General features: G+C 50.5%; 1 long non-coding RNA gene across 1 annotated transcript; it reads right to left on the bottom strand.

The window, feature by feature from the left end:
• Window positions 1-4588: 4588 nt before the first annotated feature.
• LOC135317832 (uncharacterized) lies at window positions 4589-6206 on the bottom strand. The gene is made up of 3 exons (XR_010376464.1): window positions 6051-6206; window positions 5843-5956; window positions 4589-4715 (listed from the first exon to the last, which is right to left on the bottom strand). It is a non-coding gene; the product is annotated as an uncharacterized LOC135317832 (long non-coding RNA).
• Window positions 6207-16240: the final 10034 nt, after the last annotated feature.

Below are 16240 nucleotides of genomic sequence, written 5' to 3' on the forward strand. Positions count from 1 at the left end.
GTTCTGGGGAGTTGTATGAGTTTTTTCTGTTTTGGTTTACTGGCAACTCAGCCCCAGACAATCGCTCGCTCACTCCCCCACCGGTGGGATGGGGGAGAGATTCAGAAGGGTAAAGCTCGTGGGTTGAGATAAGAACAGTTTAATAATTAAAATAATAATAATAATAATAAAAAAACCAACAGAAATGCAATGGAAAGGAAAACAACGAGAGGTGCGAAACCCGGGGCAGGGGGGAAGAGAGGAGGAGGATGAACCACCGGAACAAAATGCACGTGATGCAACTGCTCACTGCGTGCTGACCCAACATCCGCACCCCTTCCTGAGTTGCAACTGCCCCCCCTCAATATACTGGTCATAGTGGAACATGGTATGGAATGAACATCCCATTGGCCAGTCGGGGTCAGCCGTCCAGGCTGTGGCCCTGCCCCTCCCAGCCCCGCCCGCCACGCGGCAGAGCGCGGGAAGCTGGAAAGGTAGCCGACCCCCACAGTGAGAAGAATTAACCCCTCCTCAGCCAAAACCAGCACATTCTCCACCCCTTATTCCATACCATTTACACCATGCCCAGGTCCCATATGATGCAATACAACCGTACCAACCACCACCCCTCCCCTTCCCATCCTTTAACATAATACACAGACATCATTCCCTTAGTTCATGGACCTTCCCTGTACAATGTCCATTAAAATGTCCATTGAGTTCATCCAGTCCATGACTCTGGGCTCCATCTGTTGTATCAGTCTTTCCGGGTGGGAGGGATGGTGTGTGGCGTTGGGTTGCTGCATACCGAGTCAGTCATCCTTCCATCACTGCTGCACGGCTTGTTTCATAGTTGATCTTCCATGGGTTGGGAGGCTCGTACTCTGATATCATTGGTACAACACAGAGGTGACACACAGTATTATATAGCAGTTCACATTGTGCCATGCAGTTCATTGACTGTTTTCACCCAAAATCAAATCCCCTTGAGGCACACATCGGATTTCTCCATCCTCCCGCATCACCCACCAAGTGCACCCAGGTCCTCGAGCAAAAGCAATCCCACGAATGGGTTTGCCTTTGCCGGAGGCAGGAAGAACCCAGACTGTGTTGCCCAGCGTACTTTTTGTGTGCACTACAGGGACTCCATCCCCTTCCACAGTATGTAGGATTTCTGACTGGGCAGGGCCAGCTCGCCTGGCAGATCCCCTCCTGTTGACTAACCATGTGGCTTTTGCTAAATGTGTATCCCAGTGCTTGAATGTCCCACCCCCCATTGCTCTCAGCATAGTTTTTAACAGTCCATTGTACCGTTCAATTTTCCCAGAGGCTGGTGCGTGACAGGGGGTGTGATACACCCACTCAATGCCGCGCTCTTTGGCCCAGGTGTCTATGAGGTTATTTCGGAAATGAGTCCCGTTGTCTGACTCATTTCTCTCTGGGGTGCCATGTCACCACAGCACTTGTTTCTCAAGACCCAGGATAGTGTTCTGGGCAGTGGCGTGGGGGACAGGAGATGTTGCCAGCCAGCCAGTCGTTGTTTCTACCATTGTAAGCACATGGCGCTTGCCTTGGCGGGTCTGTGGGAGTGTGATATAGTCAATTTGCCAGGCCTCCCCATATTTGTATTTCAGCCATCGTCCCCCATACCACAGAGGCTTTACCCGCTTCGCTTGCTTGACTGCAGCGCATGTGTCACATTCGTGGATAACCTGCGCAATAACGTCCATGGTCAAGTCCACCCCTCGATCACGAGCCCACTGTATGTTGCATCTCTCCCTTGATGGCCTGAGGTGTCATGGGCCCACCGAGCTAGAAATAGTTCACCCTGATGCTGCCAGTCCAGATCCACCTCAGCCACTTCAATCTTGGCAGCCTGATCCACCTGCTGGTTGTTCCGATGTTCTTCAGTGGCCCGACTCTTGGGGACGTGAGCATCCACATGACGTACCTTTACAACCAGGTTCTCTACCCGGGCAGCAATATCTTGCCACAGTGCGGCAGCCCAGATGGGTTTGCCTCTGCGCTGCCAGTTGCTTTGCTTCCATTGCTGCAGCCAGCCCCACAAGGCATTTGCCACCATCCAGGAGTCAGTAGAGAGATAGAGCACTGGCCACTTTTCCCGTTCAGCGATGTCTAAGGCCAGCTGGATGGCCTTTACTTCTGCAAAGTGGCTCGATTCACCTTCTCCTTCAGCAGTTTCTGCTACTTGTCGTGTAGGACTCCATACAGCAGCCTTCCACCTCCGGTGCTTTCCCACAAGGCGACAGGACCCATCAGTGAACAGGGCGTATTGCTTCTCATTTTCTGGCAGTGTGTTATACAGTGGGGCTTCTTCAGCACGTGTCACCTCCTCCTCTGGTGATAATCCAAAATCTTTGCCTTCTGGCCAGTCCATAATCACTTCCAAGATTGCTGGGCGACTGGGGTTTCCTACTCGAGCCCACTGGGTGATCAGTGCGACCCATTTACTCCATGTAGCATCACTTTCTGCTAATCCCACCTGGCACTGCTTGTTGATCTCCCGAGTGCGGGTGGCCTTGAAGAGCTCTTGGCGCACAACGGGCACCCAGCCTCTGTTCGCACCATACCTGATCGTCACTCATGGGCTCTTCCCTGAGCCCGTCTGACTGTACGCCGGCAGAGTGGCGTTATAACAGTGCTAGGTGCTCTCCAGCACTCCCCGACCATGATCACCAAAGACCTCTCTCTAACAAACCATTAAGTGCCTCCTCTTCATAAGCGAGCAAGCAAACGCACACACAAGCACTGCTCTCTGGCAGGAGAGCCCTCACTAACAGTTTAAATTAGCAATCAAGACTGGCAAGCACACTTGACAGTAACACTGAGTTCCAGGATGACAGAAATGTAGAAAAAATCTAGCCACTGCTTCACACCAGGAAAGTGATAAATGCCGGTCTTTTGCGTTACGCTGACATGAATGTTAGTAACAGGAGATAAAGGAACTGACCGGCCTCCAGCTGCGTATCAGTGACAGCTGCTTCCAGTTGGTTCTTTGACTCAAAGCTTACCTGGCCCATGAAATGGTTGGATCCTGCGGAGATGACCATGCCGTTCTCGTCCTTTAGGAAGCTCCTCTGAGACCAATAGGTTGGATCAGAAGCAAAGGCTTTCCTGTGCCCTGGATTCCTAGGGTCACACACGCTTGTGCTGTCGCTGTTCACAGAAGTCACACACCTCCTTCCTGCATCCTTCTTTTTCTGTGTATTAACATTACAGTTGTAGTATCAAACTACCAGCAATCAGGCTTTCACTAATAATTCATGGTTTTGTCTGGGTTTAAACCCAGTTCAACAGCAAGGCACACCACACCGATGGCTGCTGTGGGATGAGCCTGCTCTTGAGCCATGCCGGGTGATGCACAGCCCAGGAGTGAGTGACCTGAACCAACAGGCACACCAGGAACCACCACTTGCATTTTTCCCTCTACCTCACGTATGGGTCACCCACACAGCACAGTGCATTGGAAAACGCTTTTTATTGGAGGAACAGCTGTAATTCAGAAGGAACCGCAGAACATTTCTCTCCAAGCATCCAAAGGCACTCATTATCTTGACTGCTTTGGTGAGAACAGCATTCCTGCAATGGAAACCTTCAAGTTTTGCACAGAAGACAAAAGTACCAACAACATAAGAAACAAATGCAATCTTACTACATGAAATTCTATTATTTCATAGTATTTTCTGATTGGCCTAGACTAAGAAGTTACAAGCATCGCCTAACAACTCACAAGAGGCTATGGGCTGGCTTCTGCCTGGAGCTTATTTCTTCCCCACCAGAAGCTAGTTATGGTTGGTAACATGGGAAGGGATGAAATTGCAGCAAATAAATGGAGTGCGCTGACAACCCTGAGAGTCATCTTCCATGAGAAGGGGTTCTGATGGGGGATTAAACTACTTAGTTATCTATGGCCTTATTTGCATGCTGGGCATGTTCTTGTAAGATCTGTCCAAGGTCTTGGTCTTTTCTCATGACAAAAGGAGAGTAGAGAAGGACAGTAACTGACCTTCATTGCCCTCAAGTCCAAATATACCAGAATTGAGGTTCATTTGGCCCTACCACCTGTAGGAAAATCATCCGACAACTACTGGCCTCTTTTCTGCTCTTTGTCATTCTGCCTGTTTTTAAGTAAAAGAGGCAGAAACAAAGCAGAAACATGGCAGCAAGTGGGAAGAGATCACTATTTGATCACACAATCAAGTCTAGCAAGATGTGTACACCAATAGCTTGATGATAATCATTGTTTTAGTTTCAGCTCTCCTAAATTCTCTAAACACATTTACCATAATATAAATATATGTATTTTGCATAGCAAACATTATCATAACAGAAAAACTCTCTCTCAACTGGGTTTCTGCTCGTTTCCTACCCATAACTCTCTATACTTTGACCAATACACGACTGCTGAAAGGTGCTCTTGGAGGTGCATTTCCTGCATTGGCTTGTTTTGTTACTGTCGAGAACGGCTTTGCTCTTGCGGCTGTCGAGCAAGAGGGAAAAACAATATCAGCCTTGTGTAATCAAAGTGATGGTTAGTTGTGCCTTATATTCCCCCCTGAAAAATTACCTTCTCTTGGGATAAATGAAGGCAAATGGTAAGGCTTCGTTCTCTCTACAGCCAGATGCCTCTCAACTCTAGGAAGGATCTTGCCATGTTGGCCTGATAGAGAATTTCTGGCAACTGCTCTCTGTCTCCAGTGAGGATCACAATCATTCTGATGAATGAAAGGCGTAAAGCAAGAAGTTAAATAATTACAAGGAGTTCATTGCACAGAACTCTAGGTGCTATTTCAAATTAGTGAATACGTTTCCTCTACAGGTGCAGTAAAATACACCCCCTGCACAGAGCGGCAGCCAGTTCTGCCCATCAGCGCACACCAGCTTCACCCGGAATTTTTAGCCAAGTGGAAGGAAGACTAGAATAATAACAGAACCTACAACTTTAAGGTAAAACCATTCCGGCACTCTGCAGAACCTTATTCTGGCACACTTGTCAGCACCCACAAGTTACAAATGGCTGACAAAATAGCAGGCTTTCCCTTGTTTTTCCTGAAATGCCACTGTCTGAGGTGACTGAATATACAGGGCAATGGTGGATTACATTGGACAAAAGGAAGTGAGTTTTAAAATGAGGAAGAGAAAGCTACTTACACACCCCTTCCCCCTGGATGAAAGCTTTCAAATGCAGGACCTGAACCTTCAAAAACCACCCCATAAGTTTACTTCCCTGGAAAACAGCAAATGTATCACAGAACCACAACAGAAGTTCACATAACACAAAATTTGACCTGGCTATTTTGAGATACAGAAGTTAGGTAAGAATTTCTGTCCTAAAAGAGGTAAAATGAAAGTTGTGGAATTGCAGACCTCACGCTATAACTTGAGGAAATAATAAAAAGAACAACCCATGATGCAAATGTTGCCTGTGGGTTGGCACCCAGAGTTGCATGCAAGATACAAGAGATGACATACAACACACTCTTCATTCCACAGTGACCCAAACAATTTCCAATAATCCGAACCCTACATTACATACACCTCTGAATAACTGAATGGTAAGAGTGGCTGACAGGGAAGACACTTATTTAATCCTCAGACACAAACAAACTATTTGGAGTGGAGTTGACAATGTCTGTAACACTGAATTTCCAACTTCACAGAGTAGCTTTGGGGAAGTGAAATTTTCAGTTTGAATTTTAGGTTCAGCTGTAGCGTAAGGAACTTATTCCTAGAATTTCAAGGAAAGGTGTGAAAAACAAAGCGGGATTTTTGTCTGTAGTCTCAAAACCGGTTAGTAACCCCTAAGAGAAACTTGCACACTTAGCAGAACTTTCACACTTACTGTAAGGTTAACATTCATCGCCTGGTTCAGCTGTAGTGCTGCCATACAGTTGACACGCTGCAGATGCTGGACTAAAAGAATTTCATGATTCCGTAAAAATTTCTCCAAACACTTCTAGGAGAAATAACACATTTTAAAACATATATGATGATCCTGCCTCTTCTTTTTGCAAAGAGGGGATTAAGATTTTTTTCTTGCCCACACTTACTTGTTCAGAGTCTGTGAAAGGCAGCTTCAGGAAGTCTCCCACTAGTCCCACCTCCTGACAGATGTCATACATGTCTTTTAATAGCTCTTCCTCCTTTAACTTAGTGGTGTCTTCCTGCAGCAGACCCCAAGCCTCCACCATGCACCTGTAATTAATTTTTTGAGACGTAAAGGCATATTAATAGTGTCACCAAAAAGATGCCCCACAAGTATTGTGCTCAAAGTTTAAAGGAAATTTAGGGGACTGTGATTTCTAGTGTTTGTTCTCCACCTTTCACAGTATTTGAATGCCAAAATGGTGGCATATATTTCTTTACCTATTGGACAACAGCACAGTGAGGAAAATCTGCACTTCACTACAGCTTGAGAACGATGGCTTCATTGTCTGTATGTATCTGAGGGCTCGCCCATGCTGTCCTTGGCACACGAGGGACTGAAGGATTCACACGTCTTGCCACGACACAGGTTTGGTTGCAGCTGGTTCAATGAACAGGGCCAGGGAGTTCTGCAGAAGTTAGAGATCAGGTTTGTTAAGATATATGTACACACATGCATGCAACAAAGCTATTCAAAAGTGTCTTCAGTGAGGGTGAATGTCTGTTGAATAAATGTAGATGATGACTAATGAAGGACTTGATACCGGACAGGTAAATATAAATTCTGAAGTATCTGCAGAAAAAAATTCAGTGATCCATACAGAACAAAGGGATTCTTTTGAAAGGAGTGATTCACACATGGCTAGGATAACCAAATCTCCATATGCAAACATCACTTCTTATAAATACAAGTTATTCTCCCAGGCAAAGAGGTTATATTAACATTGTGACAGGCACAGAACAACCTTCAGCATCAGAAGGAGCATGAATTATATTGAAAAGTCACTTTTGTGGTCTTCTGTCTCAAATCTTGCTGCCAGGATGGTAGTTTTAATATTTAAAGTATCCAAACCACTGCTTTTGAGGAAGTGCTCAATTGCTCTGCTGAAAACAACCTAAACAGATGGCTTTGGCAATTCACATGGCAAGCATTATTAACATTGACTACTTCTTTGTCTTAATCCATTTCCTGTCAATGTAATTAAAACCAACTAGCAAATCATCACATATTGCTGAAGGTGCTGCTGAAGCGGTATTACAAAAAAGGTTCCCATGTTTTATCACCTGTTATTAGCTAAGCACAAATTTTTTAAAGTCATTTGGTAGATCATAGCATTGTATAGCAATATATGCCTAACTAAACTGTCACATACTTACTTCATAGTCCTTGTGGTCTAGAAGCCAAAACCCTTTAATCAGCTTCACAAAACTCCAAGGGATGGCAAAGGCAGCTGCGAAGGAGTTGATTGAAGTTTCTGTTTTTTTCCAAAAGGAATGCATGATATCTAGCAGCAAATAAATTATCTGATATTAAGTATCTAATTAAGGCTAATAAATTTACAAGAACAACAATATATCACATGAAATAATCACATTAAATAATATTGTTACTATTATAAATATAATATTAATAAATAATAAAATGTAATAAGAATATAATAGTGGTAGGACGCCTGGCCGGACCATATTAAGTGTTGCGCAGATGACCGAAAGTGACCGGCTGGATCATATTAAGTGCCGCAACAATGACCGGAAGTGCCCAGCCAGGCGCCATTAAGTGTTGCGCCGACTACCGGAAGTGCCCGGTCGGACGCCATTAAGTGTTGCACAGACGACCGGAAGTGCCCGGTGGTACCCCATTAAGTGTTGCGCAGACGACTGCAAGTGCCCGGCCGAAGCATATTAACTTTTGTGCCGAAGACTGGAAGTGCCCGGCCGGAGGCCATTAAGTGTTGCGCAGAGGACAGGAAGTGCCTGGCCAGACCCATTAAGTGTTGCGCCAACGACCGGAAGTGCCCAGCCGTACACGATTAACTTCTGCGGTGAATACCGGAAGTGACCGGCCGGATGTCAATAAGTGTTGCACCGATGACGGGAAGTGCCCGGCCGGACCCCATTAACTGTTGCGCTGACTACCGGAAGGGCCCGGCCAGCCGTCATTAAGTGTTGCGCAGACGACCGAGAGTACTCGGCCGGACCACATTAAGCGTTACGCCGATGACCGGAAGTGCCTGGCTGGACCCCATTAAGTGTTGCACCGATGACGGGAAGTGCCCGGCCAGACCACATTAAGTGTTGTGCTGACTACCGGAAGTGACCGGCCGGACATCATTAAGTGTTGCGCAGACGAGTGAGAGTACTCGGCTGGACCACATTAAGTGTTACGCCGATGACCGGAAGTGCCTGGCCGGACCCCATTCAGTGTTGCAGCGACGACAGGAAGTGGCTGGCCGGACCCCATTCAGTGTTGCGCCGACGACCAGAGGTGCCTGTGTGGACGCCATTAAGTGTTGCACAGACGACTGGACGTGCCCAACCGGACGCCAGTAAGTGTTGCGCAGACGACCGGAACTGCCTGGCCGGACCATATTAAGTGTCGCGCTGACTACCGGAAGTGCCCCAGTGGACCCCATTAAGTGTTGCGCCGACTACCGGATGTGCCCGGTTGGATGCCATTAAGTGTTGCGCCGACGACTGGAACTGCCCGGCCGGACCCCATTAAGTGTGGCGCCGACAACCAGAAGTGCCCGTGTGGACGCCATTAAGTGTAGCACAGACGACCAGAAGTGGCCGGTTGGACTCATTAAGTGTTGCGCAGACGACGGGAAGTGCCCGGCCGGACCCCATTAAGTGTTGTGCCGACTACCAGAACTACCCGCCCGGTCTATATTAAGTGTTGCTCCGATGACCGGAATTGCCCGGCCGGACCCCATTAAGTGTTGCGCAGCCGATCGGACGTGCCCAGTGGGACGCCATTAAGTGTTGCGCAGATGACTGGAAGTGCCCGGCCGAAGCATATTAAATGTTACAAGGAAGACTGGAAGTGCCTGGCTAGACGCCATTAAGTGTTACGCTGATAAGCGATAGTGCATCAACGGACCCCATTAAGTGTTGCGTAGACAACCAGAAGTACCCAGCCGGACCATGCTAAGTGTTGCGCAGACGACCGGATGGATGTGCCTGGACGGACCCCATTAGGTGTTGCACAGACCACCGGAACTGCCTGCCCGGTCCATATTAAGTGTTGTGTAGACGACCGGAAGTGCCTGGCCGGACCCATTAAGTGTTGCGCCGACTACCAGAATTGCCCACTGGACCCCATTAAGTGTTGCGCCGACGACCGGAAGTGCCTGGCCGGACCTCATTAAGTGTTGCGCTGACAACCGGAAGTGCCTGGACGGACATCATTACGTGTTGCGCTGACTACCGGAAGTGCCCGGATGGACGTCATAAACTGTTGCGCTGACCACCAAGATTGCCTGGCCGGACCCCATTAAGTGTTGCGCCGATGACCGGAAGAGCCCTGCTGGACCCCATTCAGTGTTGCACCGACGACCAGAAGTGCCTGTGTGGACCCCATTAAGTGTTGCACAGATGACCGGAAGTGGCCGGTTGGACCCATTAACTGTTGCGCCGATGACCGGGTATGCCTGGACGGACCCCATTAGGTGTTGCGCCATCAAGCGAAACTGCCCAACCGCTCCATATTAAATGTTGTGTAGACGACCAGAAGTGCCTGGCCGGACCCATTAAGGGATGCGCCGACTACCAGAATTGCCCACTGGACCCCATTAAGTGTTGCGCCGACTACCAGAACTGCCCGGCCGGACCCCATTAAGTGTTGCACTGATGAGCAGTAGTGCCCAGCCGGACCCCATTAAGTATTACGCCGACTACTGGAAGTGTCCGGCCGGACACCATTAACTGTTGCACTGACTACCGGAAGAGCCTGGCCGGACCCCTTTAAGTGTTGCGCAGCCGACCGGAAGTGCCCAGCTGTACACGATTAACTTTTGCGCCGATGACCGGAAATCCCGGCCAGACCCCATGAAGTGTTGCACCGACTACCGGAACTGCCCCGCCAACGCCATTAACTGTTCCGCGGACTACCGGAAGTGCCCAGCCGGACCCCTTTAAGTGTTGGTCAACTACCGGAAGTGCCTGGCCGGACCCCCTTAAGTGTTGCGCAGACGACCGGAAGTGCCTGACCGGACCTAATTAAGTGTTGTGCAGACGACTGGAAGTACCCGGCTGGACCGCATTTAGTGTTTTGCCTACTACCGGAAGTGCCCGGCCAGACCCCATTATGTGTTGCGCAGATGACCGGACTTGCCCGGTGGGACGCCATTAAGTGTTGCGCAGACTACCGGAAGTGCCCAGCTGGACCATATTAAGTGTTGTGCAGATGACTGGAAGTGCCCAGCCGGACCATATTAAGTATTCCGCAGACGACCGGAAGTGCCCGGCCGGACTCCATTAAGTGTTGTGCCAACGACGGGAAGTGCCCAGCCGGACCCTCTTAAATGTTGTGCAGATGACAGGAAATGACCGGCCAGACCCCATTATGTTTTGTGCAGACGAAAGGAAGTGCCTGGCCGGAGACCATTAAGTTTTGCGCAGACTACCGGAAGTGCCTGGACAGACCCCATTAAGTTTTGCGCCGAGCAGCGGAAGTGGCTGGCCGGACACCATTAAGTGTCGTGCAGACGACCAGAAATGTTCGGAGGGAGCCCATTAATTGTTGCACAGATGACCAGAAATGCCCAGCCAGATGCCATTAAGTATTGCACCGAATAACAGAAGTGCCTGGCCGGACCTCATTAAGTGTTGCGCCAACGCCCAGAAGTGGTGGCCGCACCATATTAAGTGTTGCGCAGATGACCGGAAGTAGCCGGCCGGAACCCATTAAATGTTTCGCCGATGACCGGAAGTCCCCGGACGGACCACATTAAGTGTTGCACAGTGCACTAGAAGTGCCCAGCCGGACCCCATTAAGTGTTGTGCAGAGGACAGGAAGTGCTCCACCGGACCCCATTAAGTGTTGCGCAGAGGAAAGGAAGTGCCCGGCCGGACGCCATTAAATGTTGCACCGACTACCAGAGGTGCCCAGTCGCACCCCATTAAGTGTTGCGCAGATGACCGGAAGTACCCGGCCGAAGCATATGAAATGTTGTGACGAAGACTGGAAGAGCCCGGTTGGATGCCATTAAGTGTTGCGCAGACGACCGGACGTGCCCAGTCGGACACCATTAAGTGTTGCGCAGACGACAGGAAGTGTCCAGCCAAATCATATTAAATGTTGCGATGAGGACTGGAAGTGCCCTACCGGACCCCATTAAGTGTTGCGCAGACGACCAGAAGTGCCCAGCCAGACCTTATTAAGCGTTGCGCCGACTACCGGAAGTGCCTGGCCGAACCCCATTCAGTGTTACACCAACTACCGGAAGTGCCCGGCCAGACCCCATTAACTGTTGCACCGATTACCGGAAGTGGCTGCCCGGACCATATTAAGTGTTGCGCAGAGGACAGGAAGTGCCCAGCTGGACCATATTAAGTGTTGTGCAGATGACCGGAAGTGGCTGGACGGACCATATTAAGTGTTGTGCAGGCGACGAGAAGTACCTGGCCGGACACATTAAGTGTTGCGCCAACGACTGGAAGTGGCCGGCTGGACCCCATTACGTGTTTTGTAGATGACCAGAAGTGCCCGGCCAGATGCCATTAAGCATTGCACCGACTACCGGAAGTGCCCGGCCGAACCCCATTCAATGTTGTACTGACTAATGGAAATGCCCGGACGGACCCCATTAAGTGTTGCATAGACCACCAGATGTGCCCGGCCAGACGACATTAAGTGTTGCGCCAATGACCGGAAGTGCCCAGCCGGACCCTATTCAATGTTGCGCTGACGACCGGTAGTGCCCGGCCGGACCCCATTATGTATTGCGCAGATGAGCAAACACGCCCGGCCGGACAATATTAAGTGTTGTGTCAACAACCGGAAGTGCCCGGCCAGACCCCATTCAGTGTTGCACCGACTACCGGAAGTGCCCGGACAGACCCCATTAACTGTTGCGCCGATGAGCGGACGTGCCTGGCTGGAGACCATTAAGTTTTGCGCAGACGACCAGAAGTGCCTGGACACAACCCATTAAGTTTTGCGCTGACTACCAGAAGTGCCTGGCCGGACTTCATTAAGTGTTGCGCAGACGACTGGAAGTGGTGGCCTGACCATATTAAGTGTTGTACAGTGAACTAGAAGTGCCCGGACGGAACCCATTATGTATTGCGCAGATGACCGGAAGTTCCAGGCCAGACGCCATTAAGTGTTGCACCGACGACCAGAAGTACCCAGCCGGACCCCATTAGGTGTTGCGCAGAAGACCGGAATTGCCCGGCCGGACCCCATTAAGTTTTGCGCAGATGACCGGAAGTACCCGGACAGACCCCGTTATATTTTGCACCGAGTAGCGGAAGTGACTGGCCGCAACCCATTAAGTGTTGCGCAGACGACCGGAAATGCCCAGCCAGACGCCATTAAGTTTTGCACCGGGTACCAAAAATGCCCGGCTGGACCTCATTATGTGTTGCGCAGATGACCGGAAGTGTCTGGCTGGACACTATTAAATGTTGCGCAGAGGACAGGAAGTGCCCGGCCAGACGCCATTAAGTGTTGCGTCGACGACCAGATGTGCCCTACCGGACCATATTAAGTGTTGCGCCAACTACTGGAAATGCCCGGCCGGACGCCATTAGGTGTTGCGCTGACTACCGGAAGTGGCTGCCCGGACCATATTAAGTGTTGCGCAGAGGACAGGAAGTGTCCAGCCGGACCATATTAAGTGTTGCGCAGACCACCAGATGTGCCCGGCCGGACCCCATTATGTGTTGCGATGAGGACTGGAAGTGCCCTACCGGACCCCATTAAGTGTTGAGCAGACGACCGGAAGTGCCCGGCCGGACCCCATTATGTGTTGCGCAGACGAGCAAACATGCCCGGCCGGACAATATTAAGTGTTGTGTCAACAACCGGAAGTGCCCGGCTGGACCCCATTCAGTGTTGCACCGACTACCGGAAGTGCCCGGACGGACCCCATTAACTGTTGCGCCGATGAGCGGACGTGCCTGGCTGGAGACCATTAAGTTTTGCGCAGACGACCAGAAGTGCCTGGACACAACCCATTAAGTTTTGCGCCGAGTAGCGGAAGTGGCTGGCCGCAACCCATTAAGTGTTGCACAGACGACCATAAATGTTCGGAGGGACCCCATTAAGTGTTGCGCTGAGGACCGGAAGTGCCCAGCTGGTCCTCATTAAGTGTTTTGTAGACAAAAGGAAGTGCCCGGCCGGACCCTATTAAGTGTTGCGCCTATGACCGACAGTTCCTGGCTGGACCCCATTAAGTGTTGCACTGACGACTGGAAGTGCTCTTGCAGACCCCATTAAGTGTTGCGCAGATGACCGGAAGTGCCTGGCCAGAACCCATTAAATGTTTCGCCGATGACCTGAAGTCCCCGGACGGACCGCATTAAGTGTTGCACAGGGCACTAGACGTGCCTGGCCGAACCCCATTCATTGTTGCTCTGACTACCAGAAGTGCCCGGACAGACCCTATTAAGTGTTGTGCAGACGACCGGACGTGCCCGTCCGGAGACCATTAAGTGTTGCGCAGACGACAGGAAGTGCCCGGACAGACCCCATTAAGTTTTGCGCCAAGTAGCGGAAGTGGCTGGCCGCAAGCCATTAAGTGTTGCACAGACGACCGGAATTGCCCACCCAGACGCCATTAAGTGTTGCGCCGACTAACAGAAGTGCCCGGCCGGACCTCATTAAGTGTTGCGTAGCCGACAGGACGTGCCCGGCCGGACCCCATTAAGTGTTGCGCCGACTACCGAAAGTGGTGGCCTGACCATATTAAGTGTTGTACAGTGAACTAGAAGTGCCCGGACGGAAACCATTAAGTGTTGCGCAGACGACCTGAAGTTCCCGGCCGGCCGCCAATAAGTGTTGCACCGACGACCAGAAGTACCCAGCCGGACCCCATTAGGTGTTGCGCAGAAGACCGGAAGTGCCTGGCCGGACCATATTATGTGTTGCGCAGAGGACAGGAATTGCCTGACCGGACCATATTAACTGTTGCGCAGACGACCAGAAGGGCCCGGCCGGACCTCATTAAGTGTTGCTCAGCCGACCGGACGTGCCCGGCCAGACACCATTAAGTGTTGCACAGACGACAGGAAATGCTCGGCCGGACCCCATTAAGTGTTCTGTAGACAACCGGTAGTGCCTGGCGGGACCCTATTAAGTGTCGCGCCGATGACTGGAAGTGCTCGTGCAGACCCCATTAAGTGTTGCACCGACTACCGGAAGTGGTGGCCGGACAATATTAAGTGCTGCACAGACGACTGGAAGTGCCAAGCCAGACCTTATTGTGTTGCGCCGACTACCGGAAGTGCCCGGACAGACCATGCTTAGTGTTGTGCAGTCGAGCGTATGTGCCTGGCTGGACCATGTGAACTGTTGCGCTGACTACTGGAATTGCCCAGCTGGAATCCTTTCAGCATTGCACAGATGAAAGAAACTGCCCGGTCGGACCCATTAAGTGTTGCGCAGATGACCGGATGTGCCTGGCCAGTACCCAATAAATGTTTTGCCGATGACCTGAAGTCCCCGGACGGACCACATTAAGTGTTGCACAGTGCACTAGAAGTGCCCAGCTGGACCCAATTAAGTGTTACGCCGACGACCAGAAGTAGCCGGCTGGATCATATTAAGTGTTGCGCCAACGACCGGAAGTGCCCAGCCAGACCCCCTTAAGTGTTGTGCAGATGACTGGAAGTGCTCGACCGGACCTCATTAAGTGTTGCGCAGAGGACAGGAAGTGCCCAGCCGGACTCCATTAAGTGTTGCGCCGACGACCAGATGTGCCCAGCCGGACCATATTAAGTGTTGCGCTGACTAACGGACGTGCCTGGTTGGACCCCATTCAGTGTTGCGCCGACTACCGGAAGTGGTGGCCGGACCATATTAAGTGTTGCCCAGTGGACTAGAAGTTCCCAGACACAACCCACTTACTGTCAGCACTCGCCATTGTGGGAGGCAGGAGTCAACCCTCGAGGACTGGAAGCAAATTCCATCTGGCAGACTGACTTTACTGAATGTCCACAGTTGGCCCCCGGACGGCACCTGGCAGTTACAATTGATACTTATAGTGGAGTCATCATGGCTACTCAACATCGGAAGCAGACCGCAACGCACTTGACTGCGCATTGGACCACGGTGATGGCGTGGCTTGGAAAGCCTACCGAGATAAAAACAGATAATGGACCATGCTTTCGGGCTCGAAGTAGCGAAGAATGGTGTAAAGCTTGGAATATTGTATTAAAACACGGCATTGCTTACAATAGCACAGGGCAGGCAGTAGTAGAACGCGCTCATCGCACCTTGAAAGCAAAAATAATACAGCTTGGGGAGGGGGAGGGGTACAAGGGAACTATACCCGTAGCAGCTCAGCAAACTATTTTAATGCGTGCATTATATTCGCTTAATCATTTTATACGCGGGCAGGAGCAAGTTACAGCAGTGGAGAAGCACTTTGGCAAAGCCCAAGCAGGCGAGCGCTATCCGCAGGTACGAGTAAGGTTCCCAGGCAGTGAGCAATGGGAGAGAGGATGGAAACTGGGATGCCTGGGGAGGGGCTACGCCGCGGTTGAGAATGAAGGGCGCATAGAATGGGTGCCTGCAAAGTGTGTGAAAGCAGAACTGTGCAAGGATGTACAATGAATAATCCCGTTCTGAGTTGTCTCTTTGCAGGGTCTGCTGACATGGATCCTCATGCTAGCCGTACCATTGGGAAAAGAAATGAGCTCCTTGACACGATCACAAGCAATATTGCAACGAGAGCGACACTGGGAAAGGGCAGCAAAAGAGGGATATAAACTGGAACTGGATAGTAATAATTGGGGGGATCTTGTTGTGTGTAGTAACCATGGTTACTTGTGGGCTGCCATTGTTATGCTGTGTTATAAGACAACTCAAAGAGCGCCTGCGAGCGTTACATGAATATAGACCTGACCGCAATATGTATCCGCTTACGCAAGTAGCTTTGTAGAATTTTAGTAGCATGGGGAGGGGGAGATGTAGGGGAATAGACAGGGATCGGCGACCGGAAGATCACGGGCTGTGACGGAAAGATAGACTCCTCCCCATAGGAGTGGCAGGAACAGGAACCGCAAGAGCTATATAAGCGTGTGATGCAGCCAAATAAACGGACATTTTGTATCCATCATGTTGATGTCTGTGCATCACTGTCCCCAG

This window comes from Phalacrocorax carbo, chromosome 27 (genome assembly GCF_963921805.1).
Source record: "Phalacrocorax carbo chromosome 27, bPhaCar2.1, whole genome shotgun sequence".
Taxonomy (NCBI): Eukaryota; Metazoa; Chordata; class Aves; order Suliformes; family Phalacrocoracidae; genus Phalacrocorax; species Phalacrocorax carbo.